This window comes from Myxine glutinosa, chromosome 9 (assembly GCF_964187855.1).
Source record: "Myxine glutinosa chromosome 9, kmMyxGlut1.1, whole genome shotgun sequence".
In the NCBI taxonomy this organism is placed as follows: Eukaryota; Metazoa; Chordata; class Myxini; order Myxiniformes; family Myxinidae; genus Myxine; species Myxine glutinosa.
The window spans coordinates 97,136,766-97,159,916 of NC_136269.1; the positions used below are offsets into that span (position 1 = coordinate 97,136,766).

Sequence of the window (23,151 nt, forward strand, 5' to 3'; positions counted from 1 at the left end):
TGGTATTTTAGCACCATAACACATGGTATTTTGCGTCGGTTTTCACACCGCACGTGGTGCTATCTATCTTGTGCTGTGACATTGGCAGGCGTCATACGGATGCATTCAATGTCTAATGAGGTATGGTAATTGCTGTATTACTGTAATACGTTACGACTCCTGGGGCTTATGGCTCTCTGGTAGATGTGGTAAACAAATCTTGTATCAGCAGCTAAAACCACGTGCTCAGACTTATGACTCACCCTGTACGTCTTGATGTCGCTCCGTGGGGTTCGCAATCGCAGTAGCTATAACGTGGACTGACAACCAAGACGACGACGCATCTGTTCCCACGGCTCGTGCCAAAGCACGTGGATCCGAGTGAAGCCCAGCTGGCAGCAGCAGCACCTGCTTTGGTGCTTCCAAGATGCGTGCATCGGTTCATGGCTCGTGCGCCGCTTTTCTTGTTACATGTTATTTTGAGTAAGCCGCTATAAATTCCTGGCGGAATATTTTCCATTCATTGTGCGATTAAAATCCAAGCGTTTTAAACTTTTGTATCAATAATAATAATAATAATAAATATGGGTGGTGTATGTTGAAAATCTGTTTACCGTCGTGATTTACCTCATTGGTATGGTTATTTTAACAATCGTTTCGACAACAGGTTAAACACTTGGCACAGCATGGCCGCCGTTCGGATGCACCTGCAATATTAAGTTATTACCCAACGAACGCAAGCTGCAGTTTTTCGCTCCACCTCCCTCCCTCCTCCCCACCCTCTAGTATTCTTCTTCTTCTTCTTCTTTCTACAGCTCCGCGACTCCGCCCCCTCGTCTGCAGCTTCCGCAGAACCGAGGCAAATCGCACGGAAGTTTGTGACGTTCGAGCCTCGATTCTCCTTCGCCTTTACCCGAAGGTAGGTCGATCTCGTTACATTACCTCACACGGAGCGGCGACACTCAGCACACATCACTCCTTACGTATCACTTTAGGGACTGATCGACTCCCTATTACCAATACACCTCTTGAAAATGCCGAGACGTGCACAGCACTGGACCCGCCTGCTGGTTGTTCCGCATCGTATAAAATATATTATATTATATATTACGAGGTATAATGTGCGGGTGTCCGTCTCACAATATCCGGCTCGCTACGTCCGTCATTTGGAGTGTTTCGGTAGCAGCACGAAGCTCGTCGTGCGCCCGATTGTATCTACGAATATTTGTGCGGGCGCACACCCCCACGAAGTACGAGTGCCGTGCCTCGGTTGCACACACACATCGCAGTGGTCGCCACGACGACCTTTCGGCACCCGTCGTGGATATAAACACAGCTAGTTCGAAATGTTCCAGAAAAGTTGTTTGCATGGGAATGGCGGTTGTGGTGAGGAATGCCTTGATAATGATGGTAATTGCCTATGACCTGGACCTGGTAATAACCGCAGTTGGTGCTCGGTGGCACCGATTGTCCTGTTCAGGTGTAGGCCTATCCGGTGCCGGTTTTCTAGGTTCGAGTTCAAAGGTGTGCTCTGCATGCAGCACACTGCTCCTAAGTATGGGTTTCCGCAGGACCTTTTGGTCTTGCGGGACATTGTTACCTCTGCGTGGTGATTGTAGCGATAAGGTTTACGAACAGCGGTCGGTCGTTTGCAACGCGTCATGCGAAGCTCGCTCCGTGCAGTCGGGAGTTTTTAACATGACGTCAGCGCTTGTTGGCGTGAGACTGCGAGTGAGGACCTTTCGTGATCAAGTCGAGTGATTGTTGGATATCAAGTAGAGTGATTGTTGGATATCAAGTCGAATGATTGTTGGATATCACGTCGAGTGATTGTTGGATATCACGTCGAATGATTGTTGGATATCACGTACAATGATTGTTGGATATCACGTACAATGATTGTTGGATATCACGTACAATGATTGTTGGATATCACGTCGAGTGATTGTTGGATATCACGTACAATGATTGTTGGATATCAAGTCGAATGATTGTTGGATATCAAGTCGGGTGATTGTTGGATATCACGTCGAATGATTGTTGGATATCAAGTCGAATGATTGTTGGATATCACGTCGAGTGATTGTTGGATATCAAGTCGAGTGATTGTTGGATATCAAGTCGAGTGATTGTTGGATATCAAGTCGAGTGATTGTTGGATATCACGTCGAGTGATTGTTGGATATCAAGTACAATGATTGTTGGATATCAAGTCGAATGATTGTTGGATATCACGTCGAGTGATTGTTGGATATCACGTCGAGTGATTGTTGGATATCACGTACAATGATTGTTGGATATCAAGTCGAATGATTGTTGGATATCAAGTCGGGTGATTGTTGGATATCAAGTCGAATGATTGTTGGATATCAAGTCGGGTGATTGTTGGATATCACGTCGAGTGATTGTTGGATATCACGTCGGGTGATTGTTGGATATCAAGTCCAGTGATTGTTGCATGTCACGTCGAGTGATTGTTGGATATCACGTCGGGTGATTATTGGATATCAAGTCCAGTGATTGTTGGATATCAAGTCGGGTGATTGTTGGATATCAAGTCCAGTGATTGTTGGATATCAAATCCAGTGATTGCTGGATATCACGTCCAGTGATTGCTGGATATCACGTCCAGTGATTGTTGGATATCACGTCCAGTGATTGTTGGATATCACGTCCAGTGATTGTTGGATATCATGTCGAGTGATTGTTGGATATCATGTCGAGTGATTGTTGGATATCACGTCGAGTGATTGTTGGATATCACGTCGAGTGATTGCTGGATATCACGTCGAGTGATTGTTGGATATCACGTCGAGTGATTGTTGGATATCAAGTCGGGTGATTGTTGGATATCAAGTCCAGTGCTTGTTGGATATCAAGTCGGGTGATTGTTGGATATCAAGTCCAGTGATTGTTGGATATCAAATCCAGTGATTGTTGGATATCAAGTCCAGTGATTGTTGCATATCAAGTCGAATGATTATTGGATATCACGTCGAGTGATTGTTGGATATCACGTCGAGTGATTGTTGGATATTATGTCGGGTGATTGTTGGATATCACGTCGAGTGATTGTTGGATATCACGTCGAGGGATTGTTGGATATCACGTCGAGTGATTGTTGGATATCAAGTCCAATGATTGTTGGATATCAAGTCCAGTGATTGTTGGATATCAAGTCCAGTGATTGTTGGATATCAAGTCCAGTGATTGTTGGATATCAAGTCCAGTGATTGTTGGATATCAAGTCCAGTGATTGTTGGATTTCAAATCCAGTGATTGTTGGATATCAAGTCGAGTGATTGTTGGATATCAAGTCCAGTGATTTTTGGATATCAAGTCGAGTGATTGCTGGATATCCAGTCCAATGATTGTTGGATATCCAGTCCAATGATTGTTGGATATCCAGTCCAATGATTGTTGGATATCACGTCGAGTGATTGTTGGATATCACATCGAGTGAATGTTGGATATCATGTCGAGTGATTGTTGGATATCAAGTCCAATGATTGTTGAATATCAAGTCCTGTGATTGGTGGATATCAAGCCCAATGATTGATGGATATCACGTCGAGTGATTGTTGGATATCACCTCGAGTGATTGCTGGATATCAAGTCAAGTGATTGTTGGATATCCAGTCCAATGATTGTTGGATATCCAGTCCAATGATTGTTGGATATCACGTCGAGTGATTGCTGGATATCAAGTCAAGTGATTGTTGGATATCAAGTCCAATGATTGTTGCATATCAAGTCAAGTGATTGTTGGATATCAAGTCGAGTGATTGTTGGATATCAAGTCCAATGATTGTTGGATATCAAGTCGAGTGATTGTTGGATATCAAGTCCAATGATTGTTGGATATCAGGTCGAGTGATTGTTGGATATCACCTCGAGGGATTGTTGGATATCACCTCGAGTGAATGTTGGATATCAAGTCAAGTGATTGTTGGATATCAAGTCCAATGATTGTTGCATATCAAGTCAAGTGATTGTTGGATATCAAGTCGAGTGATTGTTGGATATCAAGTCCAATGATTGTTGGATATCAAGTCGAGTGATTGTTGGATATCAAGTCCAATGATTGTTGGATATCAGGTCGAGTGATTGTTGGATATCACCTCGAGGGATTGTTGGATATTAAGTCGAGTGATTGTTGGATATCAAGTCCGGTGATTGTTGGATATCAAGTCGAGTGATTGTTGGATATCAAGTCGAGTGATTGTTGGATATCAAGTCGAGTGATTGTTGGATATCAAGTCCAGTAATTGTTGGATATCAAGTCCAGTGATTGTTGGATATCAAGTCCAGTGATTGTTGGATATCAAATCCAGTGATTGTTGGATATCAAGTCGAGTGATTGTTGGATATCAAGTCCAGTGATTTTTGGATATCAAGTCGAGTGATTGCTGGATATCCAGTCCAATGATTGTTGGATATCCAGTCCAATGATTGTTGGATATCACGTCGAGTGATTGTTGGATATCACGTCGAGTGATTGTTGGATATCAAGTCCAGTGATTGTTGGGTATCAAGTCCAGTGATTGTTGGATATCACGTCGAGTGGTTGTTTGATGAAATTCATTGGCGGATTAAAAATAAAGAGGGTCATTTCTTATCACTGGTTGCGGTTCCTTTTTATACAGTTGCTTGTGTCATGGTTGAGTTTCGAGCTTGCCAGGCATTCTTGCTCGTGTGATCGGCCTGGACACGTTTTGTGGCAGCTCCACGGGGTTGTGTTGGAGCGTCTCTTCTGAGATTGGAGACTTTGGCGCGGGGCAGGGGGTCCTTGTGTGTTTTTCCACGAGTGCACTTTCAGCTGCCAGCAAAATCGTGTATGTGTACGTGTATATGTATATGTGTATGTGTATATGAGTATATATGTATGTATATATATATGTATGTATATATGGAGATCCCATATATATATGTATATATGGAGATCCCATATATATATGTATATATGGAGATCCTATATATATATATATAATTATATACATATATATATATATATATATATATATATATATATATATACATATATATATATATATATATATATATATATATATATATACATATATATATATATATGCGCGTAAAAGTTGCTGTTGACGTCTTCACGTGGCTTATATCTTCACACGTGGGTGTGTTTCAGAAGATTCAACGGAGACCTACCAAGTGTGCGTACATGCATTCTCTGGTGTATGATTTCTGAAGTTTGTCTTGCAGTGTTCTGGTACTCAGAAAAGTGTGTCAAGAGTTTGTGTAATACAAATGAGGTTTTATTTAATTTGACTGCTCACTTGGTTAAAATTAGCAGGTTGCCTTTTTGTTGTTGTTATTGGTCAAAGCAGATAAAGCTCGTTTTTGTTATACGCAGTTATTTTAATTGCCCATGACCTTTTACCATGATCATTTGAATTCTTCATCCACTTTGCTTGTCTGCAGTGAGCAGGAATGTTGGCATGCTCCTTCATCCTTTCCTTCTGTTATCCATCCATTGTCGACACATGTGCTCATTTGACGAACACACACATTGTCTGCTCTCCTACATCTCACGCGTGTTCCTATCCACCCCTTTGCCTTCCTTTTCTCCAACCTTTGGAATGCACTCCCTTACCCTGTAACTCTTGGTCTTCTCTCCTAGTTTGAAGTGTTGACTCACAGTTAACCCTTCCAGTTGCAATCTTTTGTACTCGAAATGAATTATCTCTTTGTTGAGCATTCAAAGTGTCTCGTATACGTACTGGGTTTTTTTTTCTCTGTATACATGATCGAGGTTCGTGGCAGCGCTAGAACAGAATGGAAAGTAGGAAACACTAACTGCAGGGTAGGAGTAGGAGTGAGAGTGAGATCAAGGGGTGGGGGAGAAAGACATGGGGGTGAACCAGCTGCACACAAGCTGAATGAAACACAGCAAGAAGAGGAAGGGGGAAGCAGGGATGAAACCGTAAAGGAAAAAACTAACAAACGAGAAGAGGTGACGGTGAGGGAGAGTGGGAAAAAATTAATAACCTGGAAAAAGTGAATGCTTGGGAATGGGGTAATTTGGTGCTGAAGAAATGACCTGAGGTAGTGGTGAGCAGCTGTCTTGAAGCCCTGGAGGGAAGAATGGGACTGAATATATTGGGGCGGGTTGGTACAAATGAGTGGAGGTGAGCAGTGAGCCTGGATTTTGGGAGTTTAACAATAAGAGGGTTACTGGCAGACTGACCTTGTGTGCCCTGCAGAAACTTGGGAGGGACAAAGCTAAGAGAGGGCAGAGGGTGCAAGACAAAAAAGAAGCCTGTAGAATACAGAGAGGCCATCAACCTGCTTGTGATGTGAAAATAATAGGCCTAGACATTCGGCTTCGCCACGGGAGATCCCAATGATTTTGAGGGCCTTGCTTTCCCCAGCTTTAATAAGGGCAAAGTGTGAGGCAAGGACGCCAGCCCAAAGGGGAGAGCAGTACTCCATCAAACTGTAACTGAAGGCCTTGTAGGTTATCCAAAGTTGGCGAAGCAAAGACCTTGCACAGCGGAGTTTGCCCAGTCGGCAGATGGCTTTGGAGGCCATCTTGGAAATATGGTCTGCCCAAGGAACATCATGGCTGATGGCGGGGCCCAAAAGCTTGAGTGACTTGAGCTCCAAGTGATTTGTTTCAGATGTAGATGGGAGGGTTTTCCAGATGGTCCTTTCGGAGAGACAGGGTGAGTATGTGGGATTTTTCTGGGTCGGAAGACATACTACAAGTGTTGGACCATCTCATGATTCTATCGAGGTCTGCAGCGAGGGAAGAGGCTACTGCCAGCCTGTCTGACACATAAATGATACTGCGAGGGCAGAATCATCAGCAAGGAGATGGGCATGATTTTGCAGGGAATCATAAAGATCATTGATGATGATTAGTTTTTTTTGTTTCTTAATCCTTAACTTGTTTCCTTCTGTCAGTACTTTTTATTTGTTTGTGAAAAAGAGACTTTATTTGTAATGATTTGTGGTTGTGTAGTTGTATGGCATTTGAACATTCGCCTTTGAGCTGTCAATCTGGGTTTAAATCTCGAGCAATCTATAAACTGTCACCTTGGTGTTTTGCATGCAGGGCGACGCATCCAACGAGTGTGCCGTCCCTCGGAAATACGTTAAGCTGGAGGACCTTTCTGCAATCACTGGTCGTTGGTAGACGTTAAAAATCTCACGGTGTGTTTCGCGAAGAGTAGGCCATTTATCGCCAGGACCCTGAGTAAAACACAAATTCCTGCCACCTTCAGTCAAGTGTATTGGCAAGCCAGTTTGTGAATGACTTGGGTCAAAAACTTTGCCCAGTCAAAGGTGACAACAAATTGAGGCTGTTAAAGAAGTACCAGTTGTAGATTGGCTTTTGAAATAATAAATTGTTGATGTTTATAATGGATTGAAAGGTGGGATCACCTTTCCGATGAGCCTGCCTGCATTACGCAGCTGTCCGTTTTGAAAAGATAATTGAATAAGAAAAATCGATGTCATTTCCCGTTTATGAATATAACTTTTCACGCTTCCCTTTTCACTCTTATCTCTTTTTCCGGCACTGTAAAAAGGCTTCCTGTTTCTTCCAAATTATATTGGAACCTAATTTTTTTTTCAGCATGCACAGTTCTACTGAAAGATTTGCAGCATGTTTGGAAAATGTTGACTTGACAGCATTTGACTCCAGAAAAGAAATCTGCGTTGATTACCTCGAGCCTATCCTACAAATGACGGGTTATATTTTTCTCTATTAGTTCAACGAAGAGTAGTTAGTAATTTTGTGGAATGACAAAAAGTTGGTCACGCTTTGACGAAACGTTTATTTTTCCTGTATGTATCCTTTTAATTGAAAGATCAGCCTGATTATATTTATTTATTTTCCTACCTGTGTTGTACCACAAACTTCTTATTCCTTGTATTATAGACATTTCATCTTCGGTTCTTTGCCTTCAGTCATTTTTATGCCTCCATTTCCAAAGGCCAAAGGTATACTTTCGGTTTGTCCGTCCACCGATGTGTGACGATTTTGTTTTTGTGATAATTTGTGAACCGCTCAAGGGATTTTTAAAACCATATTTAGAGGAAAGGTATATTTTGACACACAGATGAACTGATTTGACATTGTTGGTCAAAGATCATGTGACCGTTATCTGAAAGGAGCAGATTTTTGTTACTGCGAAAACTTGTGAACCGCTGAAGGAATTTTGACGTAACTTGGTGCAAGTATGATGCAAAGATGAAGTGATAAGATTTTTGACTGAACAGGTCAAAGTTCAAAGGTCATTTGCTCATTGAAAATAATTTTGCAGACAACAACTCGGGTTAGAAGCACCTGATGTTGTCTCTCTGCTACCTATCTGGCTTTTCTCTCATCCCCTCTCTCTCAAGTGATCTTTAATTTTTCATGTGACCTTTAATTGAGATTAAACATAACAGTGGGTCGACATCTCATGTGAGTGGAGGCACATTCATTGGCACATTCTCGTCAAATTCTACTTTCTATTTTTCATTTGTCTTTAATACTTTCACGTGCACAACCTTTCCTGGTCTTACTGCTGTAACATATATGAAGTTTGAGCTCACCTCCTTCATATCAGCCAAATGGGTTGGTAGAACGGTGTGACCCACTCTTTGATAGAGTAGTGCAAGCTGCAAAACTGGGTTGGACTATCAACTTCAAACAGGAATACTCCATTTCCCCCAAGACATATCCCCTACTTTTGGCATAATTTTAAATTTTCTTATTTTTGAGAAAATACATGGTTGTGCACATCACTTTCCATGTTGTTGGTTGGCATAGCAGCTGAGATAAACAATCACTTTTTATTGAATATATAGCATGTGCCAGGAGCATTGATGCCAGGTTGTCTGATTACCATCCTCTGGTCAAGGTAACACACTCAGGAATACATCTATTTAACTAGAACGGGCACTCGGTAGAGCGCATACCTTCGCCGCAGCTACTGTTCTGTACTTGGCATGGGAGTGTAGGGAACAGAACAGTGAACAGTTTGGTGCTGATTTCATGCAAATCGGATAAGAATTGACCGAGTTATGACAAAAAACGCACATTTTGCAAGGTCGTGACCCCCCTGACCTTTGACCCCCAACCGCTAACAAGGGTAATGTCTTCACTGGGTCATGTCGTATATCACAAGATCGGGCATTGAATTCTGAACATTTTGGCATTAGTTGCATGCCAATTGGATAAAAATTGACCGCGCTATGGTAAAAATACGATTTTGACCTTTTCGTGACCTTGACCTTGACCTTTGACCCGATTGCTCCCAAAATCTAATCAAATGTGTCCCGTATAATAACCAATCATCCCACCAAATTTCATGCAATTCGGTTGAATACTTTTTGAGTTATGCGAATAACATACACACACACACACACACAGACATACAAATAAATACACAGCGATCAAAACATAACCTTCCGCTTTTGCGAAGGTAACTAGAACGGCACTAAGTAGAGAGCATACCTCCGCCTGGTGAACAGTTTACGTTTTGTATCCAAGAAAGTAGAGGAGACCAGAAAATCACTACAGAATCACATTTAATCAAAATCATCCGTCCACAACTTTTTGAGATAACCTGCTGTATGTTGGTTTTAGCCCTCTCACTCAATGGTGAATAATCAATTAAAAATTTAAATAATTCTCATCCAAATCCTTATTCCTTATTCCATAGCCTGGTGTTGGCTTAGCGGTTAGGGTGCCGGCTTGGGATCCTAGGATCCTGGGTTCGAATCCCGATCGATCGCTGAATTAACGCCAGGGGGGTTGACTCAGCCTGTCATCCTTCCGAGGTCGGCAAATTGAGTACCAGCTTGCTGGGATGAATGATCCCGGTGTGTACCCCGGTTTAGAATAGGTACACCGTATCCCTGCGCATCGTAAGAGGCGACCAAAGGTTGGCGTCGGGAAGGGCATCCGGCCATAAAAACATTACCTCAGACAGGGAACCATGATTGTCATGGGTCCCGCAAGGCTAACCCTGCTCCAGCGGAGAAAATGGCCTTAAAAACGATCATTCATTCATTCATTCATCCAAATCCTTATTCCGATCTTCACCAAAATAGAATCTATTTGTCCTTGTCACACACCCAACCTCTCCACTAAGTTTCGTCCAAATCCGTCCCCAGATTTTTTGAGATACCCTGCTATGTATAGTTTTGGCCCTATCTCCCAATGGTGAAGAATCAAAAAATTCTACTAGCCGGATCCGAATCCGGATCTTCACCAAAATATAATCATTTCGTCCTTGTCACATACACTACCTCTCTGCCAAATCTCGTCTGAATCCGTCCACAACTTTATGAGATATCCTGTTCACAAACACAGACAGACAGGGGTGAAAACGTAACCTCCATCCACCTTTGGTGGCGGAAGTAAAAAGACTCATTAAAGTTGAGAGCAAGGTGGGTCTGAGGGGGTGTGTATCACAGAATCAAATTGGGAAGAGGAAAGCAAAAGGATCATAGGAGAGAGATTGGAGGGCAGGGGAGGGTTGGAGCAGTGGCGATGAACTGGGGAGATCAAATGGGACAGGTTGGAGTGAGGTCGGGTTAATTCTTCCGTTTGAGTATGTAAAGAATCGATGTGCCCTTTAACTTGAGTCGAGGTCGCAAGTGCTTGCTGGATTGCGATTATAATCTCTCTGCAAACAATCTTTAAGAGTGAAAAATATTGGTGGAGGTTGCCAACGTGAACAATTACGACTAGTTGGTACTGCATTGCTTTTTGTATTGTGCAGTTGTTATCTTGCACTGAGGCAGGAAATGGTTGTGATATGATTTTTCTTTTTCCTTTTCTCTCATTTTTGGTGGTTGCACTGGGATGGAGTCAAGTCAGCGACCCAACAGGAAGGGGCTGTTGCAGCGATTAGGCCCAATTGCTTCCGCTCAGATGAATGTCTGTTACACATGGGTCAGAAAATTCCTCCCAAATCCAGATTGTTTTTTTTCTTTAGCACAGGTCTTTATTTTAATCTTACTGGTACAACTGGGTAAATTAAGAATGGTAATTGAACTTTTAAATAATGGCTGAAGTCTTGAACATGTAAAAAAAACAACATTTTTTGATCAGTTACCGAAAGGCTATTGCATAATGTTAGCTTGGACGATGGTAAACTTATTTCTGTGTTACGTGATGTGCCACATACTCGTCTTACTTCACATGGTAATCAAGATGATTGTAAAAGCTATAATAGATCTAACTTGCACTCAAAATTTCAGCCAGTAACACAGGGTTAACCGTGCCTCCAACAGCCTTTGTCAGGAGCAATTTCGCAGTTAACTTCCTCCCAGTTAAACGCAAGGTGGAGGGGGTGGGCCTAATCAGCCGACCAATCACAAAGCTACCTTGAGAACTCTTGACATTTAGCCAATTGAAACATCAGGGAATGGCTGTGTTATAGCTACATTGCATCACCTCCAGGTATTCCTGATTATCCAGCCAAACCCAAGCAGGGAAATTTACTCATGTACCAGCTCGTGTTGAGGGCTGGTAGGATGGCCTAGACTTAGAGGGATCATCGAGTCATTGAGCTTGGGTTTGATTCCCAAACCAGTTATAAACTGTCATCATGGTGTTTCACATGCAGGGCGAGGCAGCAATATGTGTGCCATCCCTCGGATTGACATTAAACTAGACGGTATTAGTTAGTGGAAGTTAAGGATCCCACGGTGTACTTCGTGAAGAGTTGGTGGGCTATCACCGGCACCATGAACAAATTCCAAATTCCTGCCCTAACCTGCAGGGGGCACTGTATCAGTAGCACAACTGAGCTCCCAGCAATGATGCAACCACAGGCTGTATATGAAATGAATGAATGAGCTCATGTTGGCCAACCCTTTTCTAAAGAGGTTTCGTTGTTCAAAATTGAAATGCAGATTGGATAACCACCTACAAGTTTCTATCTGAAGAACAGTGTTCTTGGGTTGCATCACTCCCTGGTACTACTGCACCAGAATGGTTGTTTTTGGTTAAATCTCACCCCATCTGAGAAGGAACCCAGACTAGATATTGTTACGGTTCCGTCACTTCCGCCTTTGTTGTTATTATATACTTGTAGGAATTTTAGTTTCAGGTAATATTGTTGTTAAGATTTTTGTTTGAAATGGACATGACTTTAGTAAAAGGTGAAAATAAGTGTTTGTGAAGGAAAAAGGAAGACGCGGCAAAGAGACCGGAAGAAGGGAGGAAGAGCTCGGCAGAGAGGAGACGGCCATGAGAGAGAGACAGCCATGAGTCGCATCGAGGCTGCGAGTGGACTTTTTTATATTGGTCACGAATGAGTTGAGGCTTTCCGGGAAAGAGATTGCCAGCGACATTGTCACATATTGCAATTGCAATTAAACCCGCATCAGGTTTTATCACCAAGAGTGAGTTATTGTTGGAGGGAGCCAGCGCCTCCATTACAGGCCTATACGGCATTTTGTCCTCGAAAAGACTGTCCACTTGGTGCATCTTGTTTTGTCATTGGGATTCCCATATCGACATCATCATGTGGATTGCCGTTGGTTTACATATCGGCTAAATTCCCATATCGACCTCTCACCTCGTAACTCCGAGTCTGCCGCCGTGCCGATACATGTCTGTTCTCGTCATTCTGCACGGCTTCAACCAGCGTGGGGATTCGTGCATGGACTTTGGGGAATGTTACATTCCACTCACGTTTGGCGTGTCGTGAGTTTATTGCTTTGAGAGCATTGGGGAATGATGGTACCATTCATATGTACGGTTCATTTGATGCAAGTGACATTTTCATTTTACTTTCTTTAATAGTGTTGTTATTGTGTATGTGAGAGTTCTTAATACAATTACTTGTTTTGTTTTACAATTGCATTGGTGTGGTTCTACCATGGTATTAGAACACTCAAAATAACAAATCTTTCTGCCGTGTTCCCTCTCGAGACTCTGAGGTGCACCGTAACCAGGGTTTGGGGAGGAACACGTAACATAAATTGGGGGCTCGTCCGAGATCGAATTCCTTAACATTCCCAAATTTGACAATTTTTGTGTGAAGGTTAACAGGCTTGCTAACTAATAGTCACACTGGTGTTTGACGTGGAAAATTTTGTGACGTCCCCTAACGAGGCACAGTTCCAGGCGTTAAAAAGATAGGACCTTAGGACATTGGCCAAATACTGTAACTTGGAGGTCTGAGTCATTATGAAGAAGGCAGAGATTCAGATGTTGGTGGTAGAATATTTCATGGGAGAGAAAAAATGGGAAGAGGTTGCGTTGGATCGGTTACCAGAGGAAAAAGGAAAAATGGAGCACCGGAAAATGGAGATGCAACTGCAGAGCCAGGAAAGATTAAAAGAGTTGGAATTGGAAAAGAAGTGGCAGCAACGAGAGGAAAGAGAAGCAGAAAAGGAACTCGAGTAGAAAAGAGCAGAAAAGGAATGAGAACTCGAAGAGAAAAGAGCAGAGGAAAGGAAAGCAGAAAAGGAACTCGAGGAGAGAAGAGCAGAGGAAAGGAGAGCCGAAAGGGACTTGAAAGAATGGGACATGGAGTATCAGAAGGACTTAAAGGAACCGGATGAGGAAAGATACCAAGCTTGTTTGTTTTGGATGACAAATGCCAGGCTGCCTTTGCCCAAGTCAAAGCGATATTGATGAGCTCTCCTGTTCTTGCAGCGCTGGATTTTCAAAAACCTTTCAAGTTGGCCATTGATGCAAGTGATGTGGGGGCTGGGGCAATTCTACTGCAGGAAGGTGATGATGGCATTGATCACCCGGTGTGTTGCTATTCGAGGAAGTTTGACAGACATCTGAAAAATTATGCCACTGTGGAATAAGAGACCATTGCTCTCCTACTAGCTCTACAGTATTATGAGGTGTATCTGGGAACGACTACCTTTCCTATAAAGGTTTTCACTGATCACAACCCCTTAACCTGCATTCAAAAAAAGAAAAAGAAAAATCAGAGGTTGATGAGATGGAGCTTGTCTTTGCAAGAGTTTAACTTGGAAATTAGGCATGTAAAGGGCAGAGACACTGTAGTCGCTGATGCTTTATCCAGAGTGAATTAACCTTGAGGATTCCTGTGCGCTGTTTGGAATTTTTGTGGCTTATGGGATTTGATCAGCCATAGTTTTGATTTGTAGTTTTATGGGTGTGAGTATTACTTTTGGTTGTTAAAGATACTTTTTGTAGGAAAAGAAAGTTTTCACCGTGTTCAAACTTTCTTCCTTGAAGGTGGGGAGTGTTACGGATCTATCACTTCCACCTTTGTTGTTATTATATACTTGTAGGATTTTTAGTTTCAGGTTTTTTTTTTTGTTTTTTTTGTTTTTTTTTATATACTGAATCGAGTCTCATGAAAGAGCTGACATTTACTTCACAAACAAATCAACCAGACAAACAAAATATATAAAAAGAGGGAGCGGAAGACAAGATGGGGAGAGAAGGGGAAGCACACAAACACTTGAGAGCACACAACATTTGAGAGCAGGGAGATGTGTGGGAGGGAGAGGGCTTGGGGGGAGGAGGCGTGGGAAGGGGGGGGGGGGTGGGAGAAGTATAAAACACAAGGACACCAAGGACTTTCAGGACAGAAGTTGGCATTTCAAAAAAGTGGAGTTGGGGTGAAATTAGCGGGGGTAGAAAAGATCAAGGTTTTGGATGGGGGAAGATAAGAGATGGTGGTGAACAGCTGTTTTAAAGACCTGGAGGGTGGAGTGGGATTGAAGAGAATGAGGGAGTTTGTTCCAGAGGCGGGAGAAAAGAGGACTGAAGGAGTGAAGGTGAGCAGAGAGTCTTGATTTTGGCAATTTAACCATAAGAGGGTTGCAAGCAGATCTTGTGCGACCTGTAGGAATATTTGCGGGACAGAGCCCAGAGAGAGCCTGGGGGGGGGGGGGGGGGGAGGGCAAGGCCAGAGAGGAGTCGATAGAAGATGGAAAGACCACCAACCTGCCTGTGGTGAGTGAGTGAGAGACCCTTGGAGTTAGCTTCATCGCGGGAGATTCCAATGATTCTGAATGCTTTGGTTTCAACAGCGTGAAGACGAGCTAGGTGTGAGGCAGGAGCACCAGCCCAGAGGGGAGAGCAGTATTCCATTGAGCTGCGGATGAAAGCCTTGTATGTGGTGAGGAGCTCAGGTGTGCCAAGGAAGGACTTCGCACGACGGAGGATGCCCAGTCGGCGACTGGCTTTGGAGGCCAGATTTGAAATGTGGTTTTCCCAGGAAAGATCATGGCAGATAGTGAGACCCAAAAGCTTGAGTGACAGAACTTCTTGGAGAGGATTATTCAGAAAGTGGATGGGAGGATTGTCCAGTCGGTCTTTTCGGAGAGACATCGTAAGAGTGTGAGATTTGTCAGGATTGAAAGACATGTTTCACTTGTTTGCCCAGTCTGTGATTTTGTCCAGGTCTGCAGAGAGTGAGGAGGCTGCAGACTGCCGATCTGAGGGATGAAGAATGGAGCGACAGAGAGTAGAGTCATCAGCAAAGAGATAGAGAGGATTTTCAAGAGAGTCAGAGAGATCATTGATGAAGACCAGAAAAAGCACAGGGCCCAGAACACTGCCTTGGGGAACTCCAGCCTGAACAGGAAGAGGAGATGAGAGAAACCCATTCAGGGCCACACGTTGACTACGACTAGAGAGGAAGTCTGCCAGCCATGCGTGGAGATTTCCATGGATACCAAAAGAGGAGAGTTTGGTGAGCAGAGCGGGGTGCCAGACCGTATCGAAGGCATGTGATATGTCAAGGGAGACAGCTCTAATTTCCTGTTTGGCATTGAGGACCTCCATCCATTGTTGAGAAAGCAGAAGCAGCATGTCCAGAGTAGAGTGACCAGGTCTGAAACCAAATTGATGATCAGAGATCAAGCCATTGGAGAAGCGGAAAGATTTCATATCTGAAGCAATGATGGATTCCATGACTTTGCTGATAATTGGGAGAAGGCTGATTGGTCTGTAGTTGCTGGGATCTGTTTTTGCACCTTTTTTTGTGCAAAGCGGTGATGTTGGCAGATTTCCAAGCAGATGGCAGATGACCTTGAGCAAAAGAGAGGGAGAAGAGAACAGAGTGAGGGAGTGAAAGAGCGGAAGAACAGGATTTTAGGACCCGTGGGCTGATGCCGTCAGGTCCAGTTGCAGAATCAGAGTCGAGGGTTGACAGAAACTTTTCCACCTTGTCAGGAGGAAAGGCCACAGAGTCCAGGAGCAGCTGGGTATGACTGGGTATGGTGGGTACAGAGCGGGATGGGTTTGGGACAAGATTTAGGGGCAAACACAGAGTTGAGGCATTCAGCTTTTTCACTTGCGGAGTCAGCCGTGTGGCCGTTTGAGGTGAGGGAGGGGATGGAGGGGGAACAAACACCAGAAACAGATTTGACCAGACGCCACCAGGATTTGGAAGAGGGAGACAGATAAGAGAGTTCTGTCCTGAGAACGGAGAGATATTGTTTCCTGGCTCTCCTGAGGGTGGACACACACTTGTTTCGGGCTTTGTGAAAGGAAATGAGATTTCCTTCCATTGGATTTGCTTTCCAGGAGACGAAAGCAAGTTGTTTCTGGGCAATAGCCTCACCACAAGATTCCGTGTACCATGGACGGGAGGAAGGGTATGACAACTGAAGACGAGATGGGATAAATCTGTGCATGAGAGAGAGCAATGTACTTTGGAAGAAATCCCAGGATGAGTTGATGTCAGAGGCGGTAGAGATGGGAGACCAGTCCAGATGATTGATGGCTGCTTGAAGACCGTGCCAGTTGGCCTGAGTGAAATGCCAGACTCGTCGACGCTGAGGAGGCTCTCTGAGAATGGTCAGAGAGATGTCCACTTTAACAAGCACATGATCAGATGAGCCGATTGGAGCAGAAGAAGAGCAGCAGACATTTTCAGGGAAGTTAGTCATAAGCTCATAACCAAGTCCAGAAGAGAAGATGCTCCGTTGACCGAGATCCGGGTCGGGAAATTGACAGATTGTGTCAGTCCCAGTGAGTCACAGAAGTCCTTTGTTGAAGAGCCATGGCTGGTGAGAGAGGTACCCACACCCAGCCAACTGGCATGGTGACAATTGAAATCACCACATATGAGGAAGAGAGAGTTGGGATGGGTAGATAGAAGTTGGTCCATAATATCAGACAGCGAGATGTAGATGGAGTCATCACTGTTTGGTGGACGGTACAACACACATATGAACAAAAGGTGGGAGCGAAGGGGAAGCCGTAGCCAAAGGTATTCCTGGGGGTTAGGTGGAGAGAGGGTAGTGCAGGGCGAGTGAGGAAGAGAGTTTTTTATAAAGATAGCAACCCCCCCCCCCCCCTCCTCCAGGACGAGGCTCAGGTCTATCATACCGGAGGAGGGAGTAACCTGGGAGAGATACCAAGGAATCAGAGACATCATGAAGGAGGAAAGTTTCTGTTAAGCAGATCACGTCTGGTTTGTCAGAAGCAACCTGTATGGAGAGATCAGTCAAGTTTGAGCGAAGGCTCCGGATGTTTGAGGTCCATACTGTTAAAGAAGAGGAAGGGGGAGTATCGGATACAGAACAGGGGGGGGGGGGGGGTGTGGGAGCGGTAGGGTAAGATGTGGAAGAGGAGGAAGAGGTAGGGAGAGCTGTTGAAGGTGTGTCAGAGATTTCAGAATGGCTTGGAGAAAGGGAAGAATGGGGCGGACAAAATGTTTCATGGTGATTGGGTGAGGCGCAGTGAGGTGTTATTTGAGGAGGGGGAAGAGTGAGGCAGAAGGTTGAGGGAGATGAAGGTGAAAGTTGTAAGGGGGAAGAAGCGGGGAGGACGCTTTGAGGAGGAGGGGTGGGAGGGGAGTCTCGGAGGGGAGGAGTGAGGGAGAGTCTCTTAGGGGAGGGGTGTGGTGGGAGTTTAGGAGGGAAGGGGCAAGGGGGGAGATCTGAAAGGGATGGGTGATGGGGAAGATTTGGAGGGGTGGGGCAAGGGGGTAGATTTAGAGGGGAGGGGTGATGGGGAAGTTTTGGAGGGGAGGGGTGATGGGGAAGTTTTGGAGGGGAGGGGTGATGGGGAAGTTTTGGAGGGAAGGGGTGATGGGGAAATTTGGAGGGGAGGGGCAAGGGGGAAGATTTGAAAGGGATGGGTGATGGGGAAGATTTGGAGGGGAGTGGCAAGGGTGTAGATTTAGAGGGGAGGGGTGATGGGGAAGTTTTGGAGGGGTGATGGGGAAGTTTTGGAGGTAAGGGGTGATGGGGAAATTTGGAGGGGAGGGGCAAGGGGGAAGATTTGAAAGGGATGGGTGATGGGGAAGATTTGGAGAGGAGGGGCAAGGGGGAATATTTGAAAGAGATGGGTGATGGGGAAGATTTGGAGGGGAGGGGTGATGGGGAAGTTTTTGAGGGCAGGGGTGATGGGGAAGTTTTGGAGGGAAGGGGTGATGGGGAAGATTTGGAGGGGAGGGTGAGATTGGATTTTGAAAAATGTACGATTAATGGGAAATGAACATTTATTGCAAAATGAGTTTCTTGAGACCTTCGAGTCAAAAATACGTTTGAGGACGCTGAAGGATGGGTGGAGTTCTGGAGAGTTTAGGGAATGTATGAAAGAGGCACTGTAACTGTAAGAGTTGGAATTTTTTTTTGGAATGAATCAATTTGGTGAGCAAGTCGAAAGCATCCTTTTATAGAAGAAGAAGAAAAAGGTGTTATAAGTATATGACAGAATACAGTTCTTCAGTGGACAGTTGAAACATTTTTTAACGACGTGAATACGTGATCAGTGATCACGAACAACGTGGTCGAAGAACGAACGAACAAATGAGAACGAACAACGGATAAGAACAGAGAAGGGAATTATTATTATTATTTTTTTTGAGTTGAGCTGAAAACAGAGACAGAGACCGAACGTGAATGTGAAAAATAGAGACTGAAAGTAATTGCGAGCGCAATCGAAGAACCGCTGAGACAGAAACAAAGCCTCAAGCCAAGGTCAGACACGGTGGCCTACTAGTACTACACTAGGCCTCAGAATACGCGACACGAACTAACCGACGATTCTGTACACAGGTATGAAAAACCAACACCAAGAATACTATTAAAGACACACCAATAGTTACACACACCGAAAGAAAGATACAGTTTCGACAAAAAAACAATTGTGAAAAGTTACTTAACTTCGAAAGCGTGCGCGCATGGACAGCTTTGAAGAGACATGACCTCCAATCTTGCGCATGCACAGACCAATCAATTTATTGATTGTAATATTGTAATATTGTAATATTGTTGTTAAGACTTTTGTGTGAAATGGAGATGACTTTAGCAAAAGGTGAAAAGAAGTGTTTATGAAGGAAAAAGGAAGACGTGGCAAAGAGGCTGGAAGAGGGGGAGGAGCTTGGCAGAGAGGAGATGGCCATGAGAGAGAGACAGTCGTGAGTTGCATCGAGGCTGCGAGCGGACTATTTTTATATTGGTCGCGAATGATTTGAGGCTTCCCGGGAAAGGGATTGCCCTTGACATTGTCACATATTGCGATTGCAATAATTAAATCTGCATCAGGTTTTATCACCAAGAGTGAGTTATTGTTGGAGGGAGCCAGCGCCTCCATTACAGGCCTATGCGCCATTTTGTCCTCGAAGAGACTGTCCGCTTGGTGCATCTTGTTTTGTCATTGGGATTCCCACATTGACATCATCGTGTGAATTTCCGTTGGCTTACATATCGGCTCAATTCCCATATCGACCTCTCACCTTGCAACTCCTCGTCTGCCGCCATGCTGATACCTGCCTGTTCTCGTCATTCTGCACGGCTTCAACCAGCATGGGGATTCGTGCATGGACTTTGGGGAATGTTACAATCCACTTACGTTTGGCGTGTCATGAGTTTATTGCTTTGAGGTCATTGGGGAATGATGGTACCATCATATGTATGGTTCATTTGATGCAAGTGACATTTTCATTTTGCTTTCTTTAATAGTGTTGTTATTTTGTATGTGAGAACTTTCTTAATACAATTACTTGTTTTGTTTTACAATTGCATTGGTGTGGTTCTACCATGGTATTACAACACTCAAAATAGCAAATCTTTCTGCCGTGTTCCCTCTCGAGACACTGAGGTGCACCGTAACCGGGGTTTGGGGAGGAACACGTAACTATATGAAGAAAAGAAAAGAAAGAGAAAGAAAGGCTTGTGTGCTTTCTCCCTCAAAAAAGAAGTAGGGTATTCCTTTTACATGTACAAAGTCAATTGTAGGTTCATTTCCAATGAAGCATTGCTTGGCATTTAAACTTTTGTTCCCCATGAATGCTTCTCTCCAAATGCATTTTTGCCTTTAAACCTGGAAATTATTTACTTGGTTCTGCATATCTGTTCAGGATTTGATTACAAATATGGTCTACTGGCTGTGGCTTAGTGGGGCCTTGGGTGGATACAACAACTATGGGAATGAATAAACAGGAAAAGAGGATGAGAGGAAATGCAGTGAGTTTTGGATCGGTCAGGTTATTTTGGCCATATTACCTGCTCCATTTTAACTTTTTTTTTTTTTTTTTTTTGGAAAGAGTCTACAAAACGGTTCCTGTTTACAAGTGAATAATTGCAGACAGACTGTTAGCTTAAGATTTACTCTCATGCCCCCCTCTCCCTTCCCTCTGCTTCACAGTTCCACTCCACATATGATGCCTCAGTACAATGGATCTTGTATGCACCAAGCAGTCCATGGGAAATGTATATTCATCACATCGAGACTCCACTCTACTTTCTGTTTGGCTAAAAAGCTTTGATAACAGTAGATGTTCTTAAAACAGTATGGTATTAAATTGTGGAGACAAATTTCCAATTCACGCTTGGTACTGGTACAGGGGAGGAGAGGAGCAGGAATCCATGTTTCTGCCATACCTACGTACATGATAAATAGATGTCCCCTCTCGTGCAGGCATATGGTTGTTCAGCACTAAGTTTTGCATCTATCGCATATGTTTTCAATTTTTATATATTTATTTTTGCTTTGACGAAACCCACTAGTGGATGAACTCATGTGGATGAATTCAACAGTCAACACTATCATTCATTTGTCAGGGACTAATCTCTTCTGGAGACTTGCAAACAAATATTTTTTGTATACGTAGTCGAGGGTCATGGAATTGCAGGTAGTAGTACACTGAACAAAATGTTACACACCAAGGAGGTAAATGGCAAGTGAATGGATTATAACAATACAAGCAGGGAAGCGGAAGCAGGAGGAGGAGGAGGAGGAGAAGAAAGAAAGAACCAGAAAAGAAAAGTGGAAGTGAAAGGAAAAAAAGAAAATAAGGAAGTGATTTGTCCTACTGCTGTAGACATTCTGCTGGATCAAGTTGAGCCAAAATATGGCTAACTTTGCGGCACATTGACTAAGAAGTGAGGTAGTTGAGCCACTGTGTGGAAAGAATTGGGTCTGGAAATGTTTACCATTGCTGGGTTGTTTATTTCATTCAACTGATTAATGATGTCTTCATCGAGCGCACTCACATTAAGGGGGTTTCGTCAATGTATGAACTTCCAGATGTATTAACCAAGTTTTAACAATTTTATCACTAACTCACTACTGTCTCATCCATCGTGCATCATTTAGCAACAGACCATGCACTTTTTGCAGATCTCATTATTATCCCCAAGCTTTGTGGAAAAAAAACGAAGGGATATTGTAATCGGGTGTGTCTCCTCCTAAATGGTTGGGTGGAAATTCACCAAACTTGGTAGTTATGATCACCACATGGCATAAAGGTTCAAGAGCAGTTTTACTTTTGGCCCCGCCTGAGTTGTTAGGGGCATGGTCAAAAGGTCAAATAGCAGAAAATGCAATTATCAGCACATTTTAAAACATTGTTTAATGACACTTTGTATGTGCAATCAATATTGGTGGAAGTATGAAATATGTAACGACTGTTTAGATTTGACCCCTGGTTCATACCCCAGCGGGTGGAAACTTGGGGTCACAGGGCTCAAAACAGAAGATTTTTGAAATCTCAATATTTTATATTGCGTCATTTCTGGTGGAATTTTTTGCCATCTTTCAACTTTGCCTTAGATGAGAAGCCTGGGCCTTTGCAATGGCATGCCATCGACTTTGCTCTCGTTTTTTATTGTGATTTGCTGCATATTGTATCAAAATCCCCAGTGATTTTAAATGCATCGTACTGTTGATAACCTTCAATCACGTCATAGTATTCTGCCTTAACTCCATCCTCTTCATTGTACTTGGTATTGTGATATTGTGATCAAACAACACTTTGATCCAAGCACATAATCCTTATATCTGATAGTGCCCTTTACTCAGTGGGTGATGTTTTTGTAAACCTTTCCGAGCATGGTAAATGTCTTCGCCCATTTTTTGGGAGAAAGTGAAAGCAGCATGGACTTGAATCTGGGGAATTCAGTGGGTCAGGCAATGCTTTTACATTCCTAGTAGGCCTACTCTTAACAGGTACATTGCTTTTACTGACGTTTTCTGCCACAGCCATATCCTTGCTACTAGGTTCCATTATTTTGATTTGTAAAATTAAATAAATAGCATTGGAGACCATGTACACCTTTTACTTCAAAAGTTGCAAGCAGAGGAGCAAACTTTTGGGATGAACCTCATGTGCATTTGAGGGCTGTTCATGGTTAATGTGAAATTTATAATACAGTCGTTCAATGCTAAAATGATGCTGTTTAACCCGAGCATGCTGTACATTATGTGATATCAACTGTGGTCAACCTTTAGCCATCACTCAGAAATCTTATTGTTTAATGGTAATATTGTTTTCGGACATCAATGGTTAGATTTGTATGTAATGTATTGATTATGGGAAAGCCCGCAATTCATAGAGTAAGTATGACAGTGACTTATTGCACAGTGAAGTCGCACAAACAATATGTAAATTTGATGCTTATGTCTCAGGGCATGACTTTACTGCACTCGCTTTCACATGATTAATGGCACCACTTCCACTTTATGGAGATTGGCTTGGAAGGTCTAAATCATCCCACATACAGTTCAGCCTTGTCAACTTGATTAGCAAAATCACTGGACAACACAAAGAACATCTGTGTGGCATTACGGTTACAAACGATGAAGACGTCAAAGCGTATGTCCGAAAATGGCTATGCACCCATCCCAAATATTTCCACATATATGTCAATAAAGGCACTCACGCATCAATTGGGCAACTGTGTACGTGTAGGCGGGAATGCCATGAGAAATCGGTGAAGTTTCTATGTATGTGTGTA

The 23,151-nt window shown here is 43.4% G+C and overlaps 1 protein-coding gene across 2 annotated transcripts in view; it reads left to right on the top strand.

The window, feature by feature from the left end:
- The first annotated feature begins 361 nt into the window (after positions 1–361).
- LOC137435204 (engulfment and cell motility protein 1) overlaps positions 362–23,151 on the top strand; it is a 143,596-nt gene continuing 120,806 nt past the window's right edge. The window contains exons 1-2 of one of the 2 annotated variants that reach the window (XM_068128778.2): positions 362–462; positions 795–898. The gene's annotated coding sequence lies outside the window, so the exon portion shown is untranslated. Of the gene's footprint in view, positions 463–794; positions 899–7,073; positions 7,165–23,151 lie in introns of those variants that run through there. The other variant, XM_068128779.2, reaches the window with a different exon arrangement.